The 9,961-nt window shown below is 50.4% G+C and overlaps 1 long non-coding RNA gene across 2 annotated transcripts; it reads right to left on the reverse strand.

The window, feature by feature from the left end:
* Positions 1 to 339: 339 nt before the first annotated feature.
* LOC125742812 (uncharacterized) lies at positions 340 to 9,204 on the reverse strand. 2 transcript variants are annotated; one of them, XR_007398208.1, is made up of 3 exons: positions 9,018 to 9,204; positions 1,201 to 1,445; positions 340 to 458 (listed from the first exon to the last, which is right to left on the reverse strand). It is a non-coding gene; the product is annotated as an uncharacterized LOC125742812 (long non-coding RNA). The 2 variants fall into 2 exon arrangements; XR_007398209.1 differs by lacking the exon at positions 9,018 to 9,204 and adding an exon at positions 1,564 to 1,631.
* Between the last annotated feature and the right edge of the window lie 757 nt (positions 9,205 to 9,961).

The raw sequence follows: 9,961 nt of genomic DNA on the forward strand, positions 1-9,961 counted from the left end.
ATCCTGTTGCTCGGTGTCATCAATAGTGTCTCCCAGGTGATAATGGGTGAACTATTCAACAAAATGACTTTGTTTGCCTCAGTTGAGGATGCTGATGCCGTACTTTTTATCTGCATGTAAAGGGATCATTTTTCTGAGTAGAAGGCCCTGAAATTTTGAGTTGGGGTTTAGGGTCAATCCCACAAAAAGCTGAAGCGTGCAGCTAAGCGTGGTCTCAGCCCGGAAAGGAGCAGTGCTGGTGCAGCGTGCGAATCCCTCCTGTGCCAAGGCTCCCAGCAACACCCCCCCCCCCCCGCCCCGTGCCCCAGGGAAGAAAATTTCCATGACCGCTGATGTGCGGCTGGGAATGGTCATCATTGGTGACATACCCAGTGACATAAACCCACTGTGGTCAGAGAGCTGTGGATCCCACAACCCGAATCGTATTCCTGTCCGCGTTCCAGAGCCAGAGGGATCGACTGTGAAAAGGAATAATGTAGAATCACTAAAAATACCCAGTTACTCCCCATTCAAAGAAAACAAATCAGTACAGATCACGTCTCAGACCCCCACCGCCCCCCCCACCCCGGGCAGACTGGTGGTCAACGACACAGATACAAACTACAGGTTTATGCAGCAGAAGGCAGGTGATCTCAATGCGTCCAAGAAAAACACTGTTTCCTGTTTTGCTTAAAATTTTTTATATTAGTGGCTAAATTTAAGCACCATGGAGCCGGTATCTCCAAGCAAAATGTATTGGTTAGCTAGATAACATATACTTAATTAATTAACATATACTTCATTAATTAACATATACTTCATTAATTAACATATACTTATGTCGCAAAAAAAAAAAAACATCCAAGTGATTCAATAAATAACAAATAATAATAATAATAATTGGATTTATTGCTTTAACATTGAGTTGGTGGGGGGGGGGGGTTAACCCAGACCCATGCTCACTTCGTCAAATACACATTTTGGACACCAGAAGTGTGACAAAAATGAAGTTGTAAGGAACCCAGAGAAATAGTGAGATGGTGCCTCAGCCACTCATGCCCATGTGATAATCGCAGCCACTGAACAGTGAGGCGCAGTGCAGGATAAACATAGACAGCAGCCCCACCCAGGTGACGTATTCATTGGTATTCATTGGTTTTGGACCAAAAAGTTACAACACGACTCATGGGAAAAGGGTTCAGAATCACATCCTCTACTCACCATTACTAGGTCATCAGTATTGTCGTTTGCTGAAGAATCCCAGCTGCGTGATAATGAACGAACAATCAAGCTAAACCAGCCAGCGTCTCGGTGTCTGAGTGTATTCACGGCACGGTGCTCCTGCCCAGTACGGGAGGCTGTCCTCCACCGTCTAGAGGCCTACAACTTCCAGCAGGATGACGGCAGGCCGCCAAGCAGAGTCGTTTTGCTGTGTTTTTCAAAGCTCAGGCAGGAATGAGGATTTCCTTGAAAGAGCAAAGGAAACATAACTGAGAGTCAGGCTTTCTCGACTCCTTCTGACACAGTTAAGATGCACAGACAGACTGACATACACATTCAGTGACATGCACAGGCTTCCCTTACAGAACAAATTCTTGACAAGTTAACCGTGTCATGTTGTGTTGGGTTGAGTGTTGAGTGTCGTATCGTCTCTGTGTCACAGTCTCGTGGCAGCAAGAAGGGAACAAAGAATATGGGTCACGCCCTGGGCCGTGCTGGGTGGGCCAGCCCCCCCACTCCCTTCTCAGTTCTGGTGGAATTAGATACTCAGGGTCACCTTATTAAACATGTTATTAAACCCATTTTGAAATGAAACTGTTTACGGTTCTGCATTTGGCCCTGTTCTGCATTTGGCTCTGGGTCGCGCTGTGGTCATTAGCCAGCTAGCCACGCCGGCTGCCGGTAACTGGGCCCCGCCCAGACACACTCGGTATTCAAACATCTTCGGCTGTAAATACCAAGAATCGCTGAATGTGGCTGTTGTTTTAGCTGCACGGCTAAGCGGCTACTTTTCCCGGCAGCCATTTCTTTAGACCCCAGGTCTTTACGCAGGCTGCTCTTATACACTAATGACTCACGCCTTTACACCATGCCCCTCTCCCCAAAACACTGAGGCCTGATTTGGGGCAACACGAGCGTCATGCGCACGCTAGCTAAACTGCTTAGCTGTCGTTTGGGCGTTTTGCTCACAGGTTAGGACTATCTGCCGAGTGTCGAGTACCGTGCCTGGACTCCCCAATGGCTCCAGCGGCGGAGAATGACGTTCCATCTGTATCGATTTCCAGCGGTTTCCGCTTAATCCCTCCCCCCCCGCCTTTATTTCTCCCAGGGCTCGGAGTTAGAAGGCCGGTCCCATCTGGCTGACGGCTGTGTGAAATACATAGAGTTTAATAGCTACTTGATTAATATGGTATATATGCCTCTGCCAGGAGGACGTGTTTCCGTGAAAAGCTGCGGGCCCTGGGAAGTTATGGCAGTATTTTAATGGTTCATTCTGAGTTTTCCAGCCGTGTCTGCGGGCTGAAAACGGCCCCCGCGGCATGCCCCACATCCAGAAAAAAAAAACAAAATAAAACACAAACGTGGCAGACTAGTAAAAACGTCCTATTATCTTTCCTAGGCTAATAAATTCAGGCTTTCTTCACCGAAAATTGGGCAAAGTATGAAAGTGAAGCAAAGAAAGCAATTCGATAATTGGGATTTGGAGCCAGGGGGGAGGAGGGGTGGAGTGGCAAGGGAGGGGGCTGCCCAGATGCCACTGTGGAGGGGGCAAGATGACATTGTTCATGTGACCCGTGAAAAGCATCCATCCGGCCCCTCCCTTTGTGCCGGAGTTCCACCACCTCCAGAACCCTGCGATGCCCGGATGCAGCACGAGCGCTGATGTAACGCGAGTGAAGCCGGCGTTATCGGCCGGCGGAAACGCAAACACGCGTGTGCGAGGACCCCACCTGCGTCATGCGTTTCTAAAAATAAACCAGGCCAAGGAGAAAGGGGGATAAAAAAACAACAGGAAACCAGCAGCATATTATTCTGGCATTGCCTGAGCCCCATTTTTTAAACTCCTACTCATCTGTGGTTTATTTAAACCCTGAAAGTTATGCGACGCCGTCTGTCGTTAAGAGCTAATTTATGGGCTCTGGGGTGATATTTCAGGTCTTGCTCCATGGGTGGAAAAGGTGTGTAATTTCATTGCCCCCCGCCCCTCCTCCCCCCATTGCCCCACACTCCGGTGGTGCGGGCTGGGCTGACCCTCGCCCCGGCGGATGGTTTGCTGTCAGGGAGAAATGAGGCTGTGATGTCAGGTGGCCCCGGCGACGGGGAGTAACCAGGCCGACCAGGATGATGACTGTTAAAGGAAGAAGAACGGGAGCTCGCACGGGACGCCGCCGGGCGCCGGCAGGAATAAAGAGGCCACATCGATGCCGAATCCTGCCCAACCCTCCAAAACAAATATGCAGCTTTTCAGAAATAAGAACAGTTGGAGAAGAGGCTGCGGTGGGGGGGGGGGGGCTCCTCTGTGGTCAACATTCCGTTTCCATGGGAACCGCGTGGCTGGCCTTGCAGATGAGGGAGGTTTTACATGGAAATGCCATATTTTATATAGTGCGGCTGGATTGTCGTGCTTAGTCAGTTGACCACCTCAACTCCAACAGAGACTCCAGGCATCACATCTCCTTGGGGTTCACCATGGCTACGGCGGGGGGGGCTTCAGGTTGGGGATGTGCCCCCGTGATCCATGAGACCTCATTCCCCAAACCTGCCCCCCTCCCTCACCACCTCACAGCGAGCCATCAGACTGACTGGGAGACACAGAGTAAATTGAGGTGGTGTCCAGTCCATAAATAACACGGAGGATTTGGGCACCCAGGCGATGCAGTAGGGAGCTGTGATGAACGTCATGACCCCCCCCCCCACCCCGGTTACGCCCAGATGCCGCCACTCTGCCTTCCAAAACACACAAGCAGGTAAAGTGACTCAACAGAACAGCCTGGAGTCCTTCTCGCTCGGTGACGCCATGTGGTCCTTGTTAACAAAAAAGCGTCAAGCCCCCGATCCAGGGGCCAGAGTACTGGACACCTCATATGTGTGAGTCAGCCCACGTAATGACCCAGTTTGTCACCATTTCCAGCTCAGCTGCACGCCGGAGACGTCTGTGCAGTGACTCGCTGAGTGGGGGTGGGGGTGGGAGTGGGGGGCTCCATGTCATCTCTACTAACGACTGTCACCAGCTGTTTCCTCCCATCCACTCTTTTCCCGCATAACTGGGAACTGCTCGCTTCAGTTTACGGGTCGATCGCTATATGCAGGCTGCAGGGATGCCACTCTGATGCGAGGGGAAGCATTTGTGACTCTCCTTAGTGTGTCCTCTCCTGATTGTACATCACCCCTTACCGTGTGACTGGTCTCCCTGAGGTAGTCTGGGCTAAGCCTCCATGAAGGTCCGGGAACATGCAGCTTACCGTTCAGATGACCAGCCTTCTCTCCGGACGTCGTGTGGAAGGTGTGACCTGCCGTGAGCCAGGTAGCCCACGGAAAACCACACTGCGATCGGCAGCGGAGTATTATAGCAATTTCACTACAATGAGGAAAAGGTGCATTTGGTGTAACCATTGGGCCCTGATAGGCTGATGGCGTCTGGTGTCACGTCTGTCATTCCATCCATCCACGTATGTCTCTCTGGTGTCTCTCTTTCCCATCTATCTGAGGACCATTCGGAAAAGGCCTGACTCTGATCTCGTAAACATTTTGTATATTTCTCAGTGCGCCTCTCAATAAAAACATCCTTGTTGTGCTCAGTTCACCCATCTAGCCTTACATCCATTTTTCTAAGGACGCCCATCTGGTCCAGAGGCTGCACAGCGGAGATTAAGGCCGTTAATCAGGCCACACCTTGGGCGGGCAGCCAGTCTGTGGCAAGACTCACCTCACCATATAAAATGTGTGTTATAGGGACATTAGAGGAATATTGCCCAAGGTGAATTAATTCTACAATTAGCTTTGCAGCTTCCCTCTACACTTAATTCTGTCATGGATGAAGCAAAACTGTAATTAAAACGTTTTTATGGCCTAAGGCAGTTACCTTCCCTTTCTTAATGGTGCAGCATTTGCCTGAGACGAAAAAACACCCCAGGGGTAAAGAAAAGGCTCCTTATTTGAGGAGTCAGTCCAATGTGTGCAGGGATGTTCCAGAAGGTTCCCCAAAACCTGCCCTGGAAGGGGGGGGGGGGGCGGGGGCTATGGCACATTTCTGCATTGCAAGCTGGGACCTGCTGTTTCTGCAGAGATGGCAGAACGGCCAGCGGAATGAACCACAAATGTTTGGCAGCTTGCAGAAATGTCGGCTGCGGGGGGTGGGGGGGCGTTTGGTAACAGTGACACGTGTCCCTGACCGGGGGACGCGCCCATCCCTTCGCAACCATGGAGTCCATACTAAGGGGCCTTCTTCAGTGACCATCAGCCTGCTGGGTTCGGAGAGTTTCGGGGGGGGGGGGGGGGTTCCTCACACCAGCCCGGGACTAATAAAGCTCATGCCGTTCGGCTGGCGGTGTTGGCCTTGGCACCGGTTCCGGGTTGGTCCGAGCTTCTTACGTCTGATAGGGATTGTCGAGATGTATATGGGACTGTGTCAGCCTGTCTATCTGTCAGCGGGGGGCCAGACCAAAGCCAGGGTGGGCCAGCCTTGGGACCCCCGCCTGCCGGCCACCTCAGGGGGGCCAGACCAAAGCCAGGGTGGGCCAGCCTTGGGACCCCCGCCTGCCGGCCACCTCAGGTTTACCTTGCAGTTCATACTTACTGTGTAAGCAGCAGGTCACATGAGCATGGTGTCGCATGGACACTGCATTTATTTGACGTCGTTCAATCGTCGCATGCCCTCACATGCGGCGAGTGACGGGAGGTGCTGACAGGCGCTATAACGCACAGGCGGCTGCGGAAAAAACCTGCGATTGCTGGCGGTACAGAATCCCCGGAGATTCAAACTGGGATTCAGTGTCAAACCGGGAATGAGTCAGTGAAAAAGGGAAAAAAAAGATGGGGATGGAAAATGATCTTTGCGAGCGTTCCTCCCTCTCCTGCGGCGCGTGCGAGATCGGCGTGCGGCGAGACCCACGACTTGGTGAATAATTGAAATCTGAAGAGCACCTGGCTTTTCCTCTTTACGGGAATAGGGCATAGCGACTGACAAGGGGAGCAAGCCAGTGTCACCTCCGAAGCCAGAGGCTTTACATTTTCATTCATTTAGCAAATGCTTTTCTCCAAAGCCATGCATAGTTGAGAGAGCAGGGTGAGTCAGCCCCTGCGGCACCTGGGCTTAAGGGCCTCGCTCAGGGGCCCATCGCTGAAACCACTCTTCTCACCCCAAGAGCCTATAAAACTCCAAACTCCGCTAAAGTCCATTTAACAAAGTATCAATTACTCTCATTACAACTGAATATTTAACAAAGCAGTTCAGCAATCTAGTGGAATCTGAACTGATAACCTTCCGGTAACATGTTAAGCTCCAAGACCAGTACTCCCCCTGCTGGTTTGACCGTGTCATTGTTCCTGGTCTGATAAGGTCTAAAGGCAAAGGTCTGCACCTCGGGTTAAGGTGGTTCTCCTGGATTCTGGTTTTGACATCTTCGTTGACCTGACCGTCACTGATGTTGAGCCAAGCGGAGGACGATGGGCTGAGTTTCGCGTCGCGGTTTAAGCGACGCTGCTTCCCTTACCTCCTACATCTCGGCCCGGGCATTCCCTGCCACTCTGTCAGTGCTATTTCATCCATGAGCTTGTGGTGTTGCACATGTACGCCACCTTCGCCCCGCCAAGGTCATTTCGGTTACGTTAACACGTCCATAGCAGACCAGCCCAACAGCAGAACACAGGTCCCCAGTGGGCTCACAAAACGTGGCAGGCTTATGACACATCGGTGCGCCGCGTCACCAGTCTGTGGGCCTCCAGCCACCGTTAAAAACCTATTTTTAGACGCCTTCTATTTTTAGATAGCCTCTCATTTCTGCTGTCGCAGGCGGGCAGAATTATGTCAACCGCTTGCACCCCGACCAGTCAGGGCTCTGCGACAGGATCCAGTTTCACCCCTGTGTGAGACGCGCAGGCTGGGCCCCCGTCAGAGGCTGCAGAGGGCAGGGATTGAAGCAGGGGAAAGAAGGAAAGCCCAGAAAAAAGCTATTTAGCAGAGAAGAGCAAACATCGGGTCATAGAATATCGATGCGCAGATGCATCGTGGTACCATACCATACTGATCAGCACTGTCACAGAGACACACTCAGTGCCATTAACTGTAAAACTGCCAGTGGGAAGAAGCAGTGATGCAGCAGGACAGCCCACAATCGTTTTTTAAAGACTGCGCCCCCTGCTGGCCCATAAGCAGGCAGTTTGGCCCGTTGTGAGGATTTGCTCGGGCCCCAACGGCTTCTGCTGGGCCTGGCGCTCTTTGCCAGGTCTTGACTGTTTGTTTTCAGAGGTGCGGTGGGGGCGAGGTGGGGGGGGGGGGGGGGGGGCAAAGGCTTGACTTAACAGAACCGAACAGCTTCTCCCTGCCGTCGTTCCACTTAGAACCCTGACAGGACACTATAAACACAGACACACACTTTTCCCCAATTCTCCCCCTTCCACATGAGGAACAGCAAGCCCTGTTTCTTGGACGTCCCGTAAATGCGGGACACGGCACTGCCAAGGTGCTACACTCCGGGGTTTCAGGCTACCCCACTCCTGTCTGCTCTCACCTGCGACTGGGACCCCAGTTAAATCGGATTATGTGGCTGCGGAGTGCGGAACGAGTCGCAAAGAGCGATATTTTGTCTATTTTCTACAGCCAGATGCTGCAAACCTGAGTGCTTTTTTTTTGAAAACCATTTAAAACATTTTTGGAAATCTACTCGTAGAAATTTTAGAAATAGAGAACTGGACGGGTAAATTGGGACCTGGCAAGATCTCCAAACCGCTTGCAGCCACTGAGCGGGGGAGGGGGGTAGAAGGTGAAATATTTGGCTTGTCCAGGGTCCCTAGCTATAAGGTAATCTTTCTTCAGCCTAATTAGATGGACTGCAGGACACATGATACCAAACCCAATGGAGCAGTACATCATGATAGGCTCTGCTCCTCACTGTGAATCTGTACGAACATCGGATGTACTGATGTCGCTGTACCAGAAAAATGTGAAAAAGAACCTCAGTCACATGGCCGTCAGCTACGAAAACACTTCCAGCTTTCTCAGGAATTACATTAGCCACCACAGTTCACCTCACGTCTCTCATGCATGTGTATCAAAACAGCTTAAATATGAAGGTTTGAAGACCATCTAAACGATCCAATTTGATGTATAACAATTCTAAAAAAAACCAAACACACTTCCCGTATTTTCAAATGTATAACATTTGGTGTTTATTGAAGCATGTAATAAAAGTTTTGCGTGTAGTAAAAAATATATTTTTTTTAAATTAAAAACTAATGAAAGATAAGTTATTTAATGTTCTGTGCAATTAACAAAGTAGTATAAGGGTCACAAATCAACTTTTCATTTCCTCTTTTCTCTGGGATTTTGGAGTAAAGCCTTGCTGAGTGATCCCTCCCGTGATTAGCGGGGTTTGGGCTTCCTGTCACGCCCGTCCCGGTGCGGGATGGGGGGCACAGCAAGCTGTCGGGATCGGGGGCCTGTGTAATACCGCACTGCACAGTTTGATCCCTGTTTTTGCGGATAACTATGCCAGCATGGCACAGGGTTCGTTTAGGCATCCTTACCGTATTGGTAATAATGTCGAACATCACGTGACAGCATCTGCATTATTACGTAAAATTAGAACAGTTAACGTATGTCCTCAAAGGACTTATATTTCCAGTCTGTCTCTTTGCTTTGATAGGTACTGTAATTACTCCGTGCATGTTATTATATTACCGCGTACGTATATTTGCCGTATTATAACTAGATTATGTGGTTATTTTTTCTGCTGTTCATAACGTTTACAAGCCAAAAGTAGCTTTCGTTAAGCGTCAGAATCAGCCTGTAATTGGGAGATGCAGCAGGGTTTACTTACAGCGGTTTGGAGGAAGGAGCGGCGTCTTTACGGAGGATCAGATAAAATCGCGAGAAATAAACTGGATCCGATCGCCATGGATCCGGACCGCAATCCCACTCCGAAAGTGGTACAATGCTGACGTTTTACTAGCCTAATAGCGAACATGGGGATGATTAAAGAGCTTAATTTGTCCCCGGTTCTCCGGAGACGGATCGCCTTATGACCGGCAGTGTTGTGCCTAATTATGTAAAACCGGGGAGTTTTCTTAGAACACGCTACCGCGGCTCTTGCTAATCTGCACTTCATTTTCAAGACACATAACCCCCCAAAAAAAAAATACAGCGCAGGAGGATAACCTGGTCTAAGGGCCAGCCCCTCCCTAGTGATTTTTAAAGGTCCTGTCCTACGTTGTCGGGACCTCAGCCGATCTAGACGCCATTTGATTAAAAAGGTCCACTTAGTCTTGTAACTTATTGAAAGGGATTGAATTTCGGCTAAAATTAGCCCTGGGGCGCTGTTTATTACTTTGAGCAAAACCCAGAGAATGGGGAGAAAGAGGCTTGCCGGCGATATGACGTCGTGGAGTGGTAGCGTGTAAGCGACACCTCTGCGGTGAGGGGCGAGTTTCCCTCCAGAGCTAAACGAGAACAAGCGAGCAAGAAAAACATTGGAAACCCAAACTGCCTTTTTATTGAAGCGGAGAGCTTTCCTGCTCCCCTCTGGCCTATAGTCTCTAAACCTGTCCACAGCTCCGCGTTTATAAAATCTCAGACCACGAATTGCACCCGTTTGTCTCCAACGGGACGCAAACCCCAACACCCCACCTCCCCGGCTTGGCTCTTCTGCTGAGTAAAGCCGTGTTTTTCCGCATCACAACCATTCAGGCTGTGGACCTCATTCAAAGGTACAACGGTGTATCTTCAACTCAGACACTGGCTCTTTGAATATCCCTCCAGTAATAA

The sequence above is a fragment of the Brienomyrus brachyistius genome, chromosome 5 (assembly GCF_023856365.1).
Source record: "Brienomyrus brachyistius isolate T26 chromosome 5, BBRACH_0.4, whole genome shotgun sequence".
NCBI classification, from domain to species: Eukaryota; Metazoa; Chordata; class Actinopteri; order Osteoglossiformes; family Mormyridae; genus Brienomyrus; species Brienomyrus brachyistius.